General features: G+C 45.6%; 1 protein-coding gene across 1 annotated transcript in view; it reads left to right on the top strand.

Moving 5' to 3' along the window:
* TEX15 (testis expressed 15, meiosis and synapsis associated) overlaps window positions 1-21,124 on the top strand; it is a 330,552-nt gene that overhangs the window by 275,005 nt on the left and 34,423 nt on the right.

Raw genomic sequence — 21,124 nt, 5'->3', positions numbered from 1 at the left:
AGGCGGAGCAAATCTGCCAAACTTTCGCTGCATTTTATAGTAAACTCTACGCGAAGCCGGAAGACCAAGGACTACCAGAGTCTATGTATTTAGATAATTTAAGCTTACCATCCCTCAGTCAGCAGGACAGAGACAAGCTGAACAAGCCGGTTGAGGTGGAGGAAGTGTTGCTGGGGATAGCACAAGGGAAACGGCAAAAAGCACCAGGCCCGGATGGGCTAAGAATAGAATTCTATAAAATATTAGGAGACAGCATTGCCCCGACTTTGACCAATTATTTTAATAAAGTGATAGATATGGAGCAATCACCGGATGGTCTGGCTCTGGCGCAAATAGTGGTGCTACCAAAACCGGGGAGAGACTTACTAAATCCGGAGTCATACCGTCCGATTTCCCTCCTAAATGTGGATTTTAAACTGTTGGCAAAAATAATGGCAAACCGTATGAAAAGTGTGCTGCCAAAGTTAATACATGAGGCACAAGTGGGCTTTGTAGAAGGCAGAGTAATAGCTAAAAACCTCAGGAAAATCATAGCGGCCTTGGAAATGCGGAGGCGCAGGAACGCCCAGTCTTTACTTATTAGTTTTGATGCCGAAAATGCTTTTGACAGAGTACACTGGGCGTTCCTGTTCGCGACGCTGGAAAAATATGGGTTTAGCGGCCGGTTTCTGGCGGCAGTACGGACCCTGTATCATAGGCCGAAGGCAAAAATAAGAGTCAATGGGGTGGAATCAGAGGAGTTCTTGATACAACGGGGAACTCGTCAGGGGTGCCCCTTGTCCCCGTTGCTGTTTGTCTTGACTCTTGACCCGTTGATTCGAGAGATAATAGACAATCCGTTGGTAAAGGGGATGCAAATGGGACGTTCAGTATTCAAAATAGCGGCCTTTGCAGATGACCTCCTAGTTATGATTACGGAACCACGGGCATCCCTCTCGGCGTTAATGGAAATCCTGAAGGAATATGGAGACTATGCAGGCCTTAAGTTGAATCTGGCAAAATCGGAAGCACTGGCTTCATCACTATCAGTCAAGCAACTATGGAATCAGGATTTCCCCTTGAGATGGGCAGATAAATCATTTAAATATTTAGGAATCAGATTGACCATGGAATTAGAGAATTTATATGAGATTAATATAAACATTATGGTGGATGAGACTAAACGCCAGTTAGAGAAATGGGAAGGTCTCCCATTGACGCTGAGAGGCAGGATAAATCTAATTAGAATGGTAATACTCCCGAGATGGTTATATCTCATGCAGACGCTTCCCCTGCGTGTACTAAAGAGAGATTTGACTAAAGTCATGAGAGTATTTAGTAGGTTTTGCTGGGCACAAAAGAAACCTAAAATGCAAACTCCGTTATTAGTGGGAGGATGGGGCCATAGAGGACTAGGATTGCCAAATCTTGCCGGATATAATCAGGCATGCCTATTAAGGCATATAGGAGACTGGGTTGGCCAGACTAATTTATTTACACCGCTAAATATAGAAGAAGAATATTTCGCCCCCTATGACATGGTCACTTTGCTGCATCTGAAACAAGGCCAGCTCCCGGCCCACCTCAAACGATGTTCATTGCTTCAACCGCTGAAGGCGGCATGGAGGTTGATGATTAAAAAGTTGGGAGGGAGTGCCACAACATCAGAGCTCTTATTTAGGGGGAACCCGAATTTTGAACCAGGTCAAAGTAATTTGGTATTTCTCAGATGGGGACAACTAGGAATTACAAGAGTGGAGCATTTATTAGGAGCTGCAGCAACTATTATCCCGTTTGAGGAATTACAGGCAAAGATTGGGACTACATGGGGAGACCGATTCGCTTATGCCCAAGCCAAACACTACATCTTAGCCTTGCACCAATCAGACTTACGGAGGAAACTAGGGGGTAAAGTACGGATATTTTTCCAACCCATGGAGGTGACGGGTGTGACAGTATCAAACATATGTTTAAATCTTTTTATTAGTAATCCAATACATATATTGCAGGTAGATATCACAACACAAAATCAACACATATGTGCTTCAAGATGCCATGTGCTTAAGGATTACAACAAATTTGCATTCCCTCTTTCCTCCCTCCCCCCCCCCCCCCTCTCCCCTGTACCGGCAACCAAACAACTAAACAAGTAAAACTTTAAGAAAACCATTTACACTTTATAAGTCAATGACTAGTGTTCCGCACGTAGACCAGAGGCTTTGATTCTTATAGCCTCCAGCCCACTTCCCCAATCACTTAGCGTGGGGATGAGACCTTCTCAATGATCAAACCAGATGTATACTCCCCTGATGTCAGACCCAGTCTTCCCCTCTCTTACAGTACACTAATAGGTACAGCACAGAAACCCATCCCCTCTATCCCCTCCCACCCAACTCCCTCCCTCCCTACCCACCCTCCCTTCATGCGTGCTGATTAAATGTTAAGATGGTTAAATGTTTAGGATGTAACTTCTCCCTTTAGGTGGCAAGGCGCTCCACACTGGTTCCCACATTTCTCTAAACCTGGTGCCTGGGACACTGTCCATGTTTTGCACCCCACACCTATCTATTCTCATTTGGTGAATTAACTGTAATCTCCACCTCCAGATGTGAGGGCCCTGCGGCATCATCCAGGCTGTCAAGATGGCATGAATGCCGCAAAAAATTGCTAATTGTACAAATCTCTTGAACCCCGCCGGAGGTTGTGTTGTAAATTTAAAGCTATTAAATAGCAGCAAGGGGTCACAAGTGAGAGTACATCCCCACCATAAGTCTATAATCTGTAGCACTGCCCCCCAGAAGCGCTGTACCTCCGGGCAGAGCCAGAACATGTGCCCTAAGGAGGCCATAACCGCCCCACACTTTGGACAGACCCCGGAATTGGAAATTTTTGCCCTGAATGCCCGCAGGGGAGAGATGTGCAGTCTTAACAAGAATCTATATAGTTTTTCGCGCTGTAGTACTGACAAACGCCGCGCATATAATTGTTTTAAATATGCTTTGCACATCTCCTCCGTCACCTCACAATTTAAATCTTTGGACCAGTCTGTTGCCAAGGATGCATACTGCAGCTCTACAGTCGTGTCCTTCAACTGCTGGTGATGAAATCTTAATGGCACACACAGCTGAGCACCCAACGTATAGGCCTCTGAGAGAATGTCGGACACATCCTCCGTCAAGTCCGTCCAGGGTAAAGTCTGTACATAATGTCTTAATTGGAGATACGCAAAGAAATGCCTCCTTGAGATCCCATATTGCTGTTGCAAGGTGGCAAAAGGCCGTATCTTACCTTCCTCATCTATGATGTGCACCAAATATATTATGCCCTTCTTTTCCCATTGTTTAAACACACTATTTCCCTGACCTGGTGGGAAATCCGGATTATTACAGATTGAAAGGTAGGGCGTTACTTTAGCGGAAAGCTGATGGCGACGGCAAAGCCACCTCCAAGTCGCTCGCAGGGATCCCAGCAATGGATGGCGTTTCAGCGCCGCCTGAGGTAATTTACCCCCAGTATGTAACAAGTGACTAAGTTGAATCTCCGGGAAAACCGAGGTCTCTATAGCCGTCAGGGAGAAGTCCGAGGATCCTCGGAACCAATCACTTATGTGACGCATAGAGCATGCTACCGTTAACGATCGAAGGTTCAACATTCCCATACCCCCATACTCCCTGGGTGTCCAGATCATTGAGAGCCTTAGTCTTGGGCGTTTCCCTTTCCATAAATATGTTTGCAACATTTTCCCCAGTTTATTCTCATCCTTTCTTTTTAGAAATAGCGGGAGCTGCTGAAAAACGTATACCCATTTCGGCACTATCAGCATGTTAAACAGCGCTATCCTTCCCCACAAAGATAAAGGGAGGGCCTGCCAGAGCAGCAACTGTTTTTTCGTCATCTCCATGAGTATTCTGACATTTTGTTCATATAGGAGTGCTAAATCTCTAGGTATTAGGATCCCCAAGTATTTTAGTGCTACCTCTTCCCGGCGCAGTGGGAATTGACCTCTCCACTCACGGAACGTGTCATCATCCGGTGCCATTGCACATGACTTTTGGAGATTAAGGGAAAACCCTGACACCTCACCATATTGTTCCACTACCTGTAAAACGTATTCTAGAGAGGCTTGGGGGTCCGCGAGCAAAAGCATGATGTCATCCGCATACGCCAGCGCACGAAGCTCCTCCCCCCCTACATTAATGCCCTGTATCTTACTTGTCTTGTTAAGTATCCGCAGCAAGGGTTCTAGAGAAAGGTCAAACAAGAGCGGGGACAATGGGCAGCCCTGCCTCGTACCGCGTTGTACTTCAAATGGTGCCGACCTACTCCCATTCGCTACAATCTGCGCCATCATACCTGAGTAGAGTGCTTTGACTGCTCTCAAAAACCCCTCAGGGAGCCCCACCCATTCCAACACATGAAACAAATATCTCCAGTCCACCTGGTCAAAAGCCCTAGCAGCATCTAAGCTTGCCACTAGTAACGGTGTCTGTGAACATTTGCTCTGTGCCATAGCCAGTAGGATTCTGCGGACATGCAATACTGATTGTCTTCGAGGAATAAAGCCCACCTGTGCCACATCCACCAACTCTGCAATCCGGGTAGCCAGTCTATTGGCCATTACCTTTGCAAGGAGTTTGATATCCACATTGATCAAAGAGATAGGCCTATACGATGTCGGATCTTCGGGCGGCCTACCCGGTTTTAATATGAGTGAAATGAGGGCTGTATTTTCTCTACCCGGGATCGTGCCCTCCTGTATGATGGCCTGCAGATAATCAAGCAATGCTCCCCCCATTGGTGCCTGCATCAATTTAAAGAACTCTCCCGAGAAGCCATCTTCACCTGGTGCTGTTAACGGCCGCAATCCCTTAATTGCTTTCTGTAGCTCTCTCATCTGTAGCGGCATGTCCAACTCCATTACCGCTTGGTCTGACAATCTGGGCATGCCCGCCCGATTTAATAGGTCATTCATTGAATTCCTATCTGCCCGGTCTCCCCCTCTATACACTGCCTGGAAGTGATCTTGCAATATCTGCAGTAAACGCTCTGGTCGGTTTACCACCACTCCTGTACTGTCTTTCAAAGCCATGATAGTCCGCGTGCCCCGTTTACTCTTAACTAGACGAGCTAATAGCCCGCCTGTGCGGTTCCCAAATCTATGAAAGCGGAACTTTTGAAATAACCACCTACGCTGTGTGTGCTCATGCAGTATAGTATTAATAGACACTTGCAGTGCTACATATGCATCCCTATTAGCTTGGGTCGGGGAGTGAAGACTTAAGAGTTTGGCTTTTCTCAATTGTCGTTGTAAATTTACAAGGCTCGCGGCCGTCTTCTTTCGACGAGCCGCTGTATATGATATTATCTCCCCTCTCAGTACAGCCTTCGCAGCGCACCAAAACAATTGGGGGTTAGTTTGATGCTGCTCATTGTGGGATACATATTCCTCCCATCGACCCCTCAAAAATTCCTGAAAATCTTTGTTCTTAGTTAAGTATCCTGGGAATCTCCAGGTCGGGACAGGACTAAAGCTCCCCGGCGGTTCCAGCTCTACCCAAACAGGTGCATGGTCCGCGACCACCACTTCCTCTATATGGGATGCTAGCACACAGGGAAAGAGCACTGATGATACAAATATATAATCTAGTCTGGACCAGGATCCATGGGCCCGGGACCTGTGAGAGAACTCTTGCTCCCCAGGATGTAGTACCCTCCAAGCGTCTATCAAATCCAGTGAGACTGCAAACTCCTCCAACACCCCCTGTGCTGCTCTTCCTGTGTTCCCGTCGCTACGGGAGCCTGTACAGTCAATCTCAGGATCTATTAAGAGGTTCATATCACCTGCAAGAATAAGGCTTTTACCTTGATATGGCACCAGAGCCCTTAGCAGCTCAGGGAAAAAGTTCTTATCATAGGGCGTGGGGGCGTATATTGCTAGTAAATATACCTCTCTACCTTGCAGGCACATCTTTATCAGTATATATCTGCCTAAGGGGTCCTGTAAAAGTACCTCGGAAGTGACCATCAACCTCTTATGAAGCAGGATAGCCACTCCGCTCCTTCTCCCTCCCGATGATACCGAGTGCACCTGGCCCACCCAGGATTTGCACAGCTTTGCATGTTCTTCCTCTGACAATCTTGTCTCCTGCAGACATGCTATATCTGCCTTAAGGCGCCTCAAGTGAGCCAAGATTTTCGTTCTTTTGATCGGGGAGGTGATTCCCCCCACATTCCAAGTTACTAATCTGCAATTAGGGGTCCCATCCCAAAGCATGTCGCAAACCAAGGTTCCCTGCTGCTGTGAATCCAGGGGCCCAGCCTCCCCCCGGATCCCACGTGTAGCACATCTGCTTAACAACGCTGCCACCACAATTGATACATGTAACATCATCTTGAGAAGCATAATACACACACGATTCTCCCCCCTCCCCCCAACCCCTCATGTCCATCTCCCACATCTTCAATATCAGGATACCATTATTACCCGCCCCAAACTCCCCCCTCCCCCCTCCCACCCACCCTTCCTCCCTTCCACCCCCCTCCCCCCCCCCCGCTTACTCCTACTGTTACCCTGAACTTGAGTGGAACTTCTTCCATCTCACAGGTAGTCACTGAATGCTGAGGCCCCCACTCCACCGTCCATCATTCTGTTCTCCAGCCGGTATCAAATACTCAACAATTAAACTTAATGCAGTCAGTGTGTTCCCCACCATCTGCACAAAGCAGCAAATCCTCTGTAACGATCTTCTGCCTCACTTATCTGTCATGGCCACCACCTTTCCATTACGGTTCAGGAACTCCGTTGCCCCTTGTACCGAATCAAATGAAGACCACGTTCCTTCATGCAGCACCTTCAGCGTGGCAGGATACAATAGCATAAATCTTATTTTCTTTTCTACTAGGGAAGTGCAGAGCGGGTGAAAACGACGTCTTCTCTCTTGCACCCCCGCAGAGTAATCCTGAAAGATCCGGATCTGCGCATCATCGTATTTTAGTGTGTCTCTCTTTGCGCGGTACCCAAGCAATATTTCCTCTTTGTGGGAATAATTATGAATTTTAATGATGACAACACGTGGCTTTTGGTTCTCAAGTTTCAGCCGGCCCAGCCTGTGAGCCCGTTCAATGCACAGGGGGCCATAACTATCAGACAAGGCAAATTCCGTGTTAAACCACTGCTCCAGCAGGAAACTTAAGTTCTTTTCTGGCAGCTTTTCTGGCAGGCCTACAATGCGTAGGTTACTCCTTCGTGCCCGGTTCTCTAGATCTTCAATCTTGTCTTGTTGTGCTCGCACAGTCTCTTTTAGTTGGTCGAGCTCTGGCGCCACGCGGTTACACGTGTCTTCCATGTCTGAAACTCTCCGCTCTGCCTCTGTCAGTCGCTTGTTAGAATCCAGCAATAAGGCATCTAGCCTTTCAAACCGCCCATTCAATTCAACAAATTTGGGTTCCAGTGCCGCTCCCATCGCAGCTGTGATCTGATTCATTTGTTTGGCGGAGAATTCTTCATCCGCGCTCGGCGCTCCGCCCGCCATCTTGGATTCGCCGATGGTCGGTGTCACCTTTTCTTTCTCTGCTTTCGCAGCCTTTTTGGAGCTCCCTGCCGGCATCGAGATCAGATATTGTTCCATACACTGTTCCCACAGCGTATCACAGGTAAAACTCCCGCCGATGCGGCTGGTATATGGTCACAATTAACGATATGTAGAGCAGAGGCCTCGGAGCGATGCTGCAATGCACCTTTCACTCACAGCGCATCACGTGACTCTGACAGTATCAAACATATATAAAATGTTGCAGAAGCGAACCCCACCACATAACTTAAACTATATAATACAAAAATGGGAAAAGGAATCGGGAACCACCCTAGCTGGATGGGACATTGGGGCAACATTGGCACATATCCCGGCCCTCACTATAGATGAGAGACTTAGAGAATGTGGATTCAGAGTGGTGGTGAGGGCCTACATGTCTGGACGGCAATGGGGACACATGGGCGGCACAAGGGAGGAGAAATGTGTTAAATGTGATCACATACCCCGCACTCTATACCATGCCTTTTGGGGATGTCCAAGAGTAAAAGCTTTTTGGGGAGAGATCCAGAGATTTATGTCTTTTATAGTAAAGAAACCCGTGCTAGATTACGTGCTAGATACACAAACAGCATTCCAAATGCAGGCTGAGGGGGATAGAATATGGTGTCGCAAAGTATGTTTGGTGGCTAGAAAAAATATTTTACAAAATTGGATCTCATCAGACCCGCCGGCTTACTGGCATTGGAGAAACCAAGTGCACGAGTTGGCCACTTGGGAAGCCAGGGAAGCAAAGGGATCTCCGAAACGGAAAAAGAGTTTTGTAAGGATCTGGGATCATTACATACAGGAACTAAGCCCGCAAGGACGAAGTCTGCTTCTTAATTTGCTGTAACCCTGATATGGGGAGCGATGCCCCCTACAAAACCGCTCCCCATTTAAGGTTGACACGCAGGGAAGGGGAGGGAGGTACCCCGGGCTATCAGAGCCCAAGCCCAGGGGGGATAAGGGAATATAGGAGGTATTAAATGAGTATTGAGTATATAAATTATTCGGATGTTTGATTACCAAAGGATTGGGAGGTGGGGCGGGAGGGGGAAGCTGAGGGGAAAGGGGGGGGAATTAAAAATTTGAAGTTACTGATCAGAATTGTAGTGGCTTACATAGCATAACTCGTTGATGATTTAGTCTAGCGAGAAGCACTGTGTGATTAATATGCTAAATGCTAATAAAAACTGTTTAACCATAAAAATCCACAGACAAATAAGGGGGTAGAGGGAACTAGGACAGGGGAGAAAATGTTAAAACGTTTTGGATGCTGTTCAGTAATATGTGAGTTTTATGCAGCATAATTCATTGGTGAAATGTGTCAAGCAAAATGTATTGTTTGGATTTAATATGCTGAAATGTTAATAAAAATTGTTTAAACATAAAATTTGATATACTGCCATTTGGAGAGCCATCGAAGCGGTTTACAATAGCTAAGCAATTATCAAAGAGAGAAAAGAAAATAATTTTAAAACATATTAGGCAAAGATGAGATAAAAGGTCATGTTGCAAAGTTAGTTCAGCCCAGCACTGCTCAGCTGTCTGGTCCATGTACTCTGACAAATTTATTAATCAATGTTTATTAAAAGCATCCCTGAAGTTGGATCACGTGATGCTTGGCTACAGAGAAGCTGTCGCCGGGCTGAGCTCCTGTCTCCCCCGATTGAACACCCATACGCCACTTTTTATTTTTTATTTTTGTGGTAAACGAATAGTTTCGGGTTGCCTACCTACTAGGGGAATGCCTAGACAGATTGGATCTTCTTGCTGGCTGGGAATGGCGTCTAAGGAGGCGAAGAAAGACGGTACTCGGAGTCGCGTAGTGGAATCCAAGATGGCGGACGGAGAAAGCATGAGCCCGAAATCTGTGGGCTCTGCGTGGGCTGCAGAGGTGGCTGCGGAGGTCTCCCTGATGCTTCAGTGGATTTAAAATTGCAGAGGATTACAGACCAGCTGGTGAGAAACTGGGTACTATTCAGTCGGAATTTTCCCTCTATCAGCAACGTTTGTCTGATGTTGAGGATAAATTGCAGCAGCAGGAGGTATCACAGCAGTCTCTGCAGTGCAGGGTGAAGCATTTGGAGATCAAATTGGAAGATCTCGAGAATCGGGCACGGAGGAGTAACATGCGGATGGTGGGGCTCCCTGAGACGGTAAAGGATTTGGAACTGCGGGAGTTTTTGGAAGGCTGGCTTCCTAAAGTGCTAAAGTTACAGCTTTCGGCGGGCCCTTTGCGTGTGGAGCGCGCCCATCATTTGGGACCTGGGAAGACTAACGACCCGCGTCCTCGGGTGGTGATTTTCAAGCTATTAAACTTTGCTCATAAACAGGACATTTTTTGTGCTATCCGGCAGACAGGTCTGCTACAATATGAAAATTATTTGATTCGCTGCTACCAGGACTTTTCTGCTGGGGTGTCCACATGGCAATGGGCATGCAGAGAAGTTTGCAATTTGTTATTCTCCAGAAAGGTCCAATTTGCTCTGCTATATCCTGCTCGATTAAAGATTTGGTACAAGGGGACACAAAAACATTTTACTACAGCGGAAGAGGCCTTAAAGTTTGCGCGACAAGAAGTGGGCACTTTGGAACAGACATGACCTGCTGTGTTGAGGACAGCAATATGCAGATCAGTAGTTGTCCATATGGTATAATCTCCATGAGATAAAATCTTGATATTCTGATATTATGTGGTATGCGTGTGGGTGCAGGGGAGGGGGCTCGCGAGATCTTCACAGAAGATATGTGGGGATTTCTAAGGGGGGTGGGGTGGGGGAGAGGAAGGGGTTAGTTGGTGGCAGCTATGGGGTGTGTGTGTGTGAGGTACCTTTAGGTTTGTTATGTGAATGAAAAGTCTAATGGGTGGGTAGAGGGAGGGAGCCCAGGGACTGGGGGGGGGGGGAGGCATTCCTCCTTGTGTTTTGAGCAGAAATGTTTTGTTCTGACAGTGTGTGATTTTTGGGTTTCTGGGATCACTTAAGATAATTTCTTGGAATGTAGGGGGGGGGGGGTTCCTCCCCTATAAAAAGAACCAAGGTGTTGCAGGCTTTGCAGAGACATAAAGCAGATATTGCTTTTATACAGGAAACACATTTGTCTTCAGGGGAACATGCTAAATTTAAAAGAGGATGGGTTGGGTCTTTGGTAGAAGCCCCTGCAATTGGTCAGAAGGCGGGAATGATGATTCTGTTCTGGAAAGGGTTACAGATCCTGACTAAGTCAATGGCGGTAGGCCCTGAGGGTAGGTATATTTTAACCTCGGTGGAAGTAGTGGGTCGCCACCTAGTGCTTTGCAATGTATGTGCCCCAAATGTTTTTGACAAAGCCTTCTTCAGGGGTTGATTGCTAAGTTGACCCCCTACCTTGGTGGGAACATAATCCTTGGGGGAGATTTCAATTTGGTGTTTGACCCTTTGATAGATAGGTCAGGCCCTGGTTCGGGGAGCTCCGGGGGACGTCGTGGTGCCCTATCGCTGCTCTGCAATGCTTTAGATCTGGTAGATGTGTGGCGCGTTTTGCACTCTTCGGAAAGAGACTTTACTCATCTCTCTAGAGCTCATGCTTCTCAATCCCGTATAGATTATCTTTTTGTCTCGAGTCCCCTTTTTTCTCAGATCTCTCAGGCAGAAATTGGCCCTTATGCAGTGTCGGACCATGCCCTGATTTGGTTACTGCTTGATTGTCCCCCAGATAGAGAGGGAGATCATCTCTGAAGGTACCCCCTAGACCTGGTAGGGGATATGGGGTTCCAGGCTTGCATGTTTGAACGGTGGGATGATTATGAATTTCATAATGGTATTCACAAGCAACAGCCTGCTCTTTTTTTGGGAAACAGTGAAAGCTGTGTTGCGGGGAGATATCATCTCTTATTGAGCAAGAGCCCGGAAGCTTAGGGATAAATCCTTCGTCTGGAGATACTGGTTAGGAGGCATAGAATTAAGTGTGGGAATTCTCCCTTAGATGCGCAACAACAGGCTTTGTTGGTGGCTCAAAAGGAGTTGAATGAATTGTTACATCAAAGAGCGGTTAAGTCCCAATTATATTATAAGTATCGATTGTTTCGTTATAAGGCTGGGCAGTTGCTGGCCCGTATGGTTTGGGAAAAGGGGGGATTCTCTCGAATTCTTCAGGTGAAGCCTTAGATGGTAAGATGTTACGTCTGGATAGAGAGGTAGCGGATCGATTTGGCCAGTTCTATGAAATTTTATATGCAACTCCAGACGAGGATGGGTTATATAGTGACTTGTATTTGTATAATTTGGTGTTGCCTAGGCTTTCTCCTCGGCAGTTGAGCTTTTTGAATAAGCTTTATGGAAGGAGACCTTATGTTAGCTCTGCAGCAGAGCGCCTCTCATAAAACGCCGGGTCCGGACGGATATCACATAGAATTTTACAAGTAGTTTTCTGAACGAGTTAAAGCACCGCTACTGGCTTTGTTCAATTTGATGGTGACAGGTCAGACTATCCCAGAGACCTTCAAGTTAGCCCAGATAGTTGTGATACCTAAAGAGGGGAAAAATTTAGAGGACCCGGGATCCTATAGGCCTATATCTCTCCTTAATGTTGATGTCAAATTATACGCCAAGATTTTAGCAAATAGGCTGTATTTGGTACTTCCTGATCTGGTTGACGTAGCCCAGGTGGGGTTTGTGAAAGGACGGACAGCAGTTAAGAATGTTCATTCTATTTTGGCATCATTGGAAGTGGTGGTTCAGAAATGTTTGTCTTCCCTTTTGGTTAGTTTTGACGCAGAAAAAGCGTTTGATCGGGTGAGATGGCCATATCTGTTTGCTGCTTTGCGGCATTATGGTTTCGAGGGGTTTTTTTGGATGCAGTTTGCATTCTGTATTTAGTACCCCAGGAGTGTGTGTGCGTAAATGGGGTACGTTCGCACTGGTTTCGGATTTTCAGGGGTACGAGGCAAGGGAGCCCATTGTCTCCTCTTTTGTTTGTGTTGTCGTTGGATCCCCTGGTTAGAAAGATAGCTCTTCATCCTGACATTATGGGAGTGCCGCTAGGCTCTTCGAGGTTTCTTCTGTCGGCTTTTGTGGATGACCTCCTAGTACATCTTACAGACCCCTTTAGATCATTTTCCACTTTGTTGGAGCTCTTCCAAGAGTTTGGGAATTTTGCTGGCTTTAAGCTTAACTATGCTAAATCCCTGGCATTGGCCTCTAGGGATGCTCTGCGACAGGAGTAGGGGTTGAGTTTTCCTCTTGGATGGGCAAAGGGTTCTTTTCTTTATTTGGGCCTTTGCTTGTCCATGAAATTGACGGACTTATATCATCTAAATGTTACACGATTACTACGGGCCACGGAGGCACGACTGTGAGCATGGGTGTCCTTGCCTCTTACACTATATGGGCGAATTCAGTTGTTTCGTATGGTGGAGTTCCCTAGATGGCTCTACCTGTTACAGCTGATGCCTTTTTATATTCATCAGCGAGATCTCAAATTACTTCATAGTCTGCTTAGGCGTTATTGTTGGAGAGGGAAGAAGGCTAAGCTCCCGTTGCCTTCGCTAATGGGTTCTTGGGGTGAAGGGGGGTTGGGTCTGCCGGATCTAAGGCGGTATAATCGGGCATGTCTTTTACGTCATCTAGGTGACTGGTTTTTTGATAAGGAAGACTACACGCCTCGGCAGCTGAAGCGTCAATACTTTGCCCCTTGTCATTTTTATTTTTTGCTGCAAGTACCAGGTCCTGTTCTCTCGGTCCACTTGCGAAATAGCTAATGTTGTCTTCCTTACGTGTACTTTGGAGAGACATGATGAGGGCTTGGGGACTGGACTTACATATGTCTGATTTGTTGCCAATTTGTGGAAATTTGCTGTTTAAACCTGGGATTGATAATATCACGTTCCGACGTTGGGCACAGATGGGCATAACTCGGTTGGCGTATGTTTTGAATTTCCAGTGTTCATTGTTGAACCTGGGGGCCTTGGGCATTGGGTATGAAATTAATAACATCTTCTCTCATAACCAACTGGCACGTTATGTCGATTCTTTAGGTGCTGCCACCTTGCGTTCTCGACATAGTCACCAAGTGAGCCAGCTTTTTCAATCGGTGAGGGGGGGTCGACTCTTGGTCTCGGGTCTCTATAAGGCCCTAGGAATGTTGCCACTTTGTAAGGACCGGGAGTTGATTAGGCAGCGTTGGGCCTGGGATTTGTCGAGACCCAACCTCTCCTTAGATTTTAATGTCTTGACTTCTTGGATTCCTTGGTTGACTGGCAATGCTGGCTTGCGGAAATGTCAATACCATATTCTTCATAGAGCCTATCTTACGAAAGCTCAGATTTTCAAGATGGGGGGGGGGTGGATACTCCTTTGAGTGGGAAGTGTGGGAGGGCGCTGGGTTCCTTTTTTCACTGTTTATGGGATTGTTTTAGAGTGCAGACTTTTTGGGCCGCTATTCTTCGCTACCTGATGTTTCTGCTAGGTTCCAGAGTTTTCAGCTCCCCTGCTGGTATTCTATTAGACAAATATGAGATTTTTGCATTGCAGAGTGGGCCAGCTAAGCAACTGATTCATAAGACTTGCTGGACTGGTAAGAGGCTCATTTTGAGCCAATGGGTTAGCGACTCTCCCCCGTACTTCTGGCATTGGAGGAATAAATTACATGAGTTCATGCTTTTTGAGCGTCGAGGGGGGGGGGGGGGGTACGGGAATCTCCTAAGCGATGGAAGCAATTTTCTTGACATTTGGGGGCCATATATATAATCTTTGCATACTCGGGGCAGAAGTCTGGTAATTAATTCTCTTTGATCCCTTGGAATTGGAGCTTGTGTGTCTTTTAGGTATGGGAATGATATAGAAGATACCTTTATATAGGAGTTATAGGGTTAGGGAGAGTGGGGAGGGACATATTGTGGAGTCTAGTTTCAATTGTAGTAGGTGCTTACTTACTGCTTGCACTGGGTTGTGTGTCCCCCTTATTTTTTTTTACATGGTATGTAAGGGACGCTTTTACATTAGCTGCCAGTGAGACGCACCATAGTTTCGTCTTGGGATGGGATGGAGGGCAGGGAAGGGAAGGGGAGAGAGGGAGTTGACAATAGCTGGCTGGAAATCGGATGTCTTTTATATGGGGTGTGCTCCCTGGGGCTTGGTTTTGAACATGTTTTTGGTTGAGAATTGTGTGTAGATAAGTAGCATTATTTTCTCTTCCGTGACTGGTATATGTTAATATTAAGGGGTGGGGGGGAAAGGGGGGGTTAAATGGTTAAAACTTTGATGACAGATATTATTTTGTATGGTTTTCATCTTTGTGCAAATGCTTATCTTGACTTGTCGTCAATAAAAAGTGTTGAAACTAACTAAAAGCACCTCTGAAGAGGAAGGTATTCAGGTTTATCTTGAAGGCCTAATAGGAGGACTCCAGCCTTAAGAAATTTGGGAGATGGTTCCATAGAAAAGGACCTTGAACTCTAAAGATGGATTGTCAAATAGCATCCAAATGGATATATCTAAATGAGGATATAATAAGAAGCCATCTCTTTTCCCAAGCTGAAGAGCCCTTCCTCGTATGAGAGTCATTCCATCCCCTAATCATTTTGGTCACTCTTCTCTGTACCTTTTCCAGTTCCACTATATCTTTTTGTGAGATGCAGTGTCTAGCGTTATGTTTATTTATATTTATGTTTATTAAAACTTTCTTAATCATTTTTAACAAGTAAATCAAAGCAATGTACAATCATAATTAAAAACAAACAGTTAAGAAAAGGAACACCATTGATCAACAGAAGAGTGACAATCATGTCAAGGACATTTACACCAAGACCTAGCACTGTAACATGAAATGCTAAAGGACCACCTACCCTTCCCAGTAAATCCTTAATTCTAAGAATAAGCCTTAGTACAAAGATGGGTATTTAACATAGTTTTAAAAGATTATTCACATTGAATTTCTAAAGGAAGCCCGTTCCATAAAAAAGGAGCCATAAAATAAAAGGCATGATCTCACAATAGAGCAGTACTGAGGCATACATGATGTTTTTTGTTTTATGCTCTATTCCTTTCCTAATAATTACTACCATACTGTTTGCTTTTTTGGCTACTGCTACACACTGAGCAGATGATTTCAACGTATATCCTACTGGTATAATCACATCCACTCCTGGAATAATCATTTTTCTACCCCTATCAATCTGCAGATATAATCATCTTTTCTTCTCTCACTTCCTGGAATACTTCTCTCTTCCCCCTTCCTTTTTAGTCCAAGCCGGATACATGAGGAGGGGGTATGTATAGTATACCCATCACAAATCAATCAGAACAAATATATCACTCAATTATTAATGACTGATCTTCATAAAAGGTCACAGCTGCTGTCTTTACTAGTTGCTATGGCTTCAGATCTATAAATTAGACAAACTCTGTTCAACCAATACAGATAATTTACTAGGGAAATTCTTGAAAATTTCCAGTATAGTTTTTAGAACCCTAGCCAGTAAAATGTGGAACAGAGAGCAGTCATCTCTAGGTAACGTTCAATGCAACACAAGGGACTTCAGAATTGTTATACATCATGGTCTCCAGATTGAATATTTTCTTTATTGTGACCTACACCTGGCCCCAGATTATTTGTACCATTGAACACTGGAAGAGCATATGACTGAAGGAGCCAATTCCTTTTTCACAGAACCCACAAAAATTAGAAGAGTTTCTACCATTTTTATATGAGTTTTACATTGCAAACACAGTGGGGGGAAAAAGTATTAGGTATGAGTTAAACCAGCTAACATAAGTATTACCACACTGGGACAGACCAAGGGTACATCAAGCCCAGCATCCTGTTTCTAACAGTGGCCAATCCAGGTAACAGATACCTGGCAAGATCCCAGAAATAAGCAGTGGATTTTCCTCAAGTCAGTTTAATAATGGTCTATGGACTGTTCCTTTAGGAAGCCATCCAGACCTTTTTTAAACCCCGCTAAGCTAACCACCTTTACACATTCTCTAGCAACAAATTCCAGAGTTTAATTACACGTTGAGTGAAGAAAAATGTACTCCGATTTGTTTTACATTTACTACATTGTAGCTTCATCACATGCTCCCTAGTCCTAGTATTTTTGGAAAGAGTAAACAAATGATTCACGTCTACCCATTCCATTCATTATTTTATATACCTCTATCATATCTCTCCTCAGCCGTCTTTAGACGCTTCAGCCTTTCCTCATAGGGAAGTCGTCCCATCCCCTTAATCCTTTTCGTCGCCCTTCTCAGTACCTTTTCTAATTCCACTAAATCTTTTTTGAGATGCGGTAGCCAGAATTGAACACAGTATTCAAGGTGCATTCACACCATGGACCAATACAAAGGCATTATAACGCCTTAACTTTTGTTTTCCATTCCTTTCCTAATAATACCTAACATTCTATTTGCTTTCTTAGCCACCAAAGCACACTTAGCAAAGGGTTTCAATGATTCATCAACAACAATGCCGAGATCCATTTCTTGATTGGTGACTTCTAACGTGGAACCTTGCATTATGTACCTATAGTTCGGGTTCCTCTTTCCCACCTGCATCACTTTGCACTTGCTAACATTAAACATCATTTAGATGCCCAGTCTCCTAAGGCCCTCTTGTAATTTTTCACAATCCTCTCGCGATTTAACAACTTTGAATATCTTTGTGTCGTCAGCAAATTTAATTACCACACTAGTTACTTCCATCTCTAGATCCTTTATAAATATGTTAAAACGCAGCAGTCCCATCTCAGATCCCTGGAGAACCCCACTATCTACCCTTCTCCATTCAGAATACTGACCATTTAACCCTACTCTCTGTTTTCTATTCTTTAACCAGTTTTTAATCCACAATAGAACACTACCTCCTATCCCATGACTCTCCAATTTCTTCAAGTCTTTCATGAGGTACTTTGTCAAACGCCTTGTGAAAATCCAGATACACAATATCAACCAACTCGCCTTTATCCACGTTTGTTCATCCCTTCAAAGAAATGTAATAGATTGGTGAGGCCGATATTGTGTACCTCATGAAAGACTCCAGAGGAAATTAGAAAGTCATGGGATAGGAAGTAGTGTTCTATTGTGGATTAAAAACTGGTTAAAAGATAGAAAACAGAGAGTAGGGTTAAATGTCAATATTCTCAATGGAGAAGGGTAGTTAGTGGGGTTCCCCAGGGGTCTGTGCTGGGACCGCTGCTTTTTAACATAAATTATCTAGAGATGGGAGGAACTAGTGAGGTAATTGAGGAGCCTTTTTACAAAGGCGCGTTAGGTGCTGTGTGTGTGCAGTACATGCCTAAACAAGACTACCTACGGAACAATACAAAAATATCGTGTCTCTGGTAACATCCAAAACTAAACAAAATAAACCAGGACCTTAGCCACCGATAATCGGTGGCTAAGGTCCTGGTTTATTTTGTTTAGTTAAACAAGACTACCGGCAGGTTACCGCTCCACCTGGTGGTAATTTTAGATTTAGCTTGTGCCCATAACACCTGGATAATTTATTTTCTCTCACGTACGTCATTTCCAGCGATAATTGGCAGTTGGCATGTGCTGAACAGTCACCGTGCGTGTAGTGCGTGAGCCCTTACTGCTAGATCAGTGGGTGGCATTAAGGGCTCATGCTGGTTTTGGACATGCGCTGGTTTCAGTTTTACCATATGCCCTTTTCCCATCCCATTAAAAAAAAGGCCCATTTTTGCAGACAACAGTGAAAATACCCACTAATAATAGCAAACTCTTTTGGGAGGGCTTAAATCACTACAGGTTTAAATATAAACTACCTCCTATACATATGTCAGTTTACCATGGACCTCAGCGGTGTCACTCCCTAAACATAACTTTCCAATCAGTGAGGTTTACATTCCCACCTCCTCATCGGTCCAATGGTGGAACTGTTTTCAAATTATATATCAAAATGTTTAAAAGGTGAAATATACTATTTTCCTTTTCCAATTTTCATTCTTCATTAATATTTTAAATAAAGATTTTGCTATATGCTCATCTCAGAATGAAGATCATAACGATCCATCAGGAGATTAATAAATCCAACATAGCCTATGTTTCGCCCTGGATCTGTTTCAAGGAACACCCCCAGTAACAATACAGACAAGGATTAATAACCATCCCCACCTCTCTGTCTCCTTCCAAAAGAATCTTAGGAATACCTGTTTTAAACAGCGCTGGCATTTCTCAGCCTTCTCTCATCATGCTTTGAAATGACTGTGGTGATCTCACTGCCTTTTATTCTAACTCCTCCCTATTCCTATGAAAGGACGAGAATAACCAATCACTGATCCCCTGTTCATATCGACATCGTCTACTTGATCTCTAAATTGAGTCCAGCTGGAGAAACTGTATTCCATCTAAATATCCTATTCTTTTCTCCATATTTCAATACCTGTTCTATATCTCCAGTTCATTAGTGAAAGCATAAAAGGCCATGTGCACAAATTTTTCATCTCTGTTTTTTATAATTATTTATAAAAGGAAGGATGATGATGGTATTATCGAATTCAATGGAACGTTTGTAATAATAACCATATGAAACGTATATAAGGAAAATACATGAAAATGTGATAAAATTAATTATAAAAAATGTACATATTCTGTTTCTTTAAGCCACAAGGATACACAGTATTTAACTCAAAGATATTTATTTATTTGTTCTCCGAGGACAAGCAGGCTGCTTGTTCTCACTGATGGGTGACGTCCGCGGCAGCCCCTCCAACCGGAGATCTTCTCTAGCAAAGACGTTTGCTAGCCCTCGCGCACGCACACCGCGCATGCGCGACCGTCTTCCCGCCCGAACTCACTTGTGTTCGTCAGTCTTCTTTTTTCCGCGCTCGGGACGGCTGTGTTTACCGTCGTTCTGTGCCCTGAGGAGACCCTCGCGCTTTCCTTGCGTTCTTCCATTTCGGAAGTCTTCTTCTTTTACTAGTTTGCGTGTTCTTTTTAAAAAAAAAAACGAAAACTTTTCTTATTTTCGAGTTGTTTTTTTCCCGTACAAGTTTCCTTTCGCTTTCAGTAGCGGCCCTGTTGGCCGCCCGTACGGTTTTTCTCCCCTTTTATTTTTGGTGCCTTCGTCATCATCGCAAATTTTAATTTCACCGGCATGATTTTTCCACCCATGTCCTCAAAGCCTCCCAGTGGCTTCAAGAAGTGCACCCAGTGCAACTGGGCTATCTCACTCACTGATAGGCACGCTTCGTGCCTTCAGTGTCTGGGGGCTGGGCACCGTCCTCAGGCCTGTTGTACTCTCTGTTGTTTGTTGAAAAAGAGAACTCAGGCGGTGAGATTGGCCCAGTGGAATGTTCTGTTCGGGACCTCGCCCGGTGCTTCGACGGTTTTAATATCGAGGTCATCGGCCGGTGCATCGACGTCGGCTGTACCAAGGTCATAGACCGGTGCTCCAGCGTCTACGGTACCAAGATCATCGTTGGTACTGATGTCGTCGGAGGGTGCCTCTTCATCCGGAGTGCAGGTGAGGGCTGTCCATTCCCCTGCTGGTGGCGGTGAGCCCTCGAGTGGGTCTCCCCCTACCTCGAGGGCTCCTGCAGTACAGCCCCCCCGGGATCAACCTTCTTCAGACCCGGCCCTGAGGAAGAGACGTTTGGATTCGACGTCCTCCTCTTCGGTACCGGGAGGTTCCAGTGACATGCTTCATGTGAAGGCAAAGAAGCATCGGCACCGGTCACCTTCCCGTCGTGGTACCGAGAGCTCTGGGTCGCCAAGGGATTCGGCACCCACTAGGCATCGACGCCGGGAGGACCGCTCACCCTCCATTCAGGAGGTGTCGATGCGCTCTACCCTGGACAGCCCGGTACCACCTCCGCGCCCCGAACAGATTCTGAGTTCGTCGCCTGAACCGGACTCCCAGCCTTCCTCGACAGCCGCTGTAAGCGTGACCCTCAGGGCCATCCTTCCAGGGATATTGGAGGAGCTGTTGCGCCCTTCTCCGGTACCGGGGGTGCTTGCGCTGCCGGTGCTGTTGAGTGAGGCGACAGTTGGCCCTTTGCCCGTCGTGAGGTGTCCGGTGCCGGTACCGCTAGCGGTGCCCGCGTCGGCTGCCTCCCAAGCAGACTCTCCGACGACGTCAATGGAGGGAGCTTCATCGCCGCCGATGCGGGAGTCTACTTCTTGATGTTCCCACTGTGGCCATGTGTCTACGGAGTCAAGGTGGGCACGGCTTCGGACAGAGGTTCATGAACTAGTGTCCGACACCGACGGTGAGGCCTCGTGGGAGGCAGAGGAAGACGTCGGATATTTCTCAGATGAGGAGTCTGACGGTCTTCCTTCTGATCCCACTCCCTCCCCTGAAAGACAGCTTTCTCCTCCCGAGAGTCTGTCTTTCGCGGCCTTTGTCCGGGAAATGTCTACGGCAATTCCCTTCCTGGTGGTTACGGAGGATGAGCCAAGAGCTGAAATGTTTGAGCTTTTGGACTGTCCGCCACCTAAGGAATCGTCCACAGTACCCATGCATCATGTCTTCAAGAAGACACTGCTGGAGAACTGGGCGAAGCCGCTAACTAATCCCCACATTCCCAAGAAGATTGAGTCCCAGTATCGGATCTATGGGGACCCTGAGTTGAT

This window comes from Microcaecilia unicolor, chromosome 2 (assembly GCF_901765095.1).
Source record: "Microcaecilia unicolor chromosome 2, aMicUni1.1, whole genome shotgun sequence".
Classification (NCBI taxonomy): domain Eukaryota; kingdom Metazoa; phylum Chordata; class Amphibia; order Gymnophiona; family Siphonopidae; genus Microcaecilia; species Microcaecilia unicolor.
Note: the sequence above shows the minus strand (reverse complement) of the source record. Positions and strands in the feature narration are given on the sequence as shown.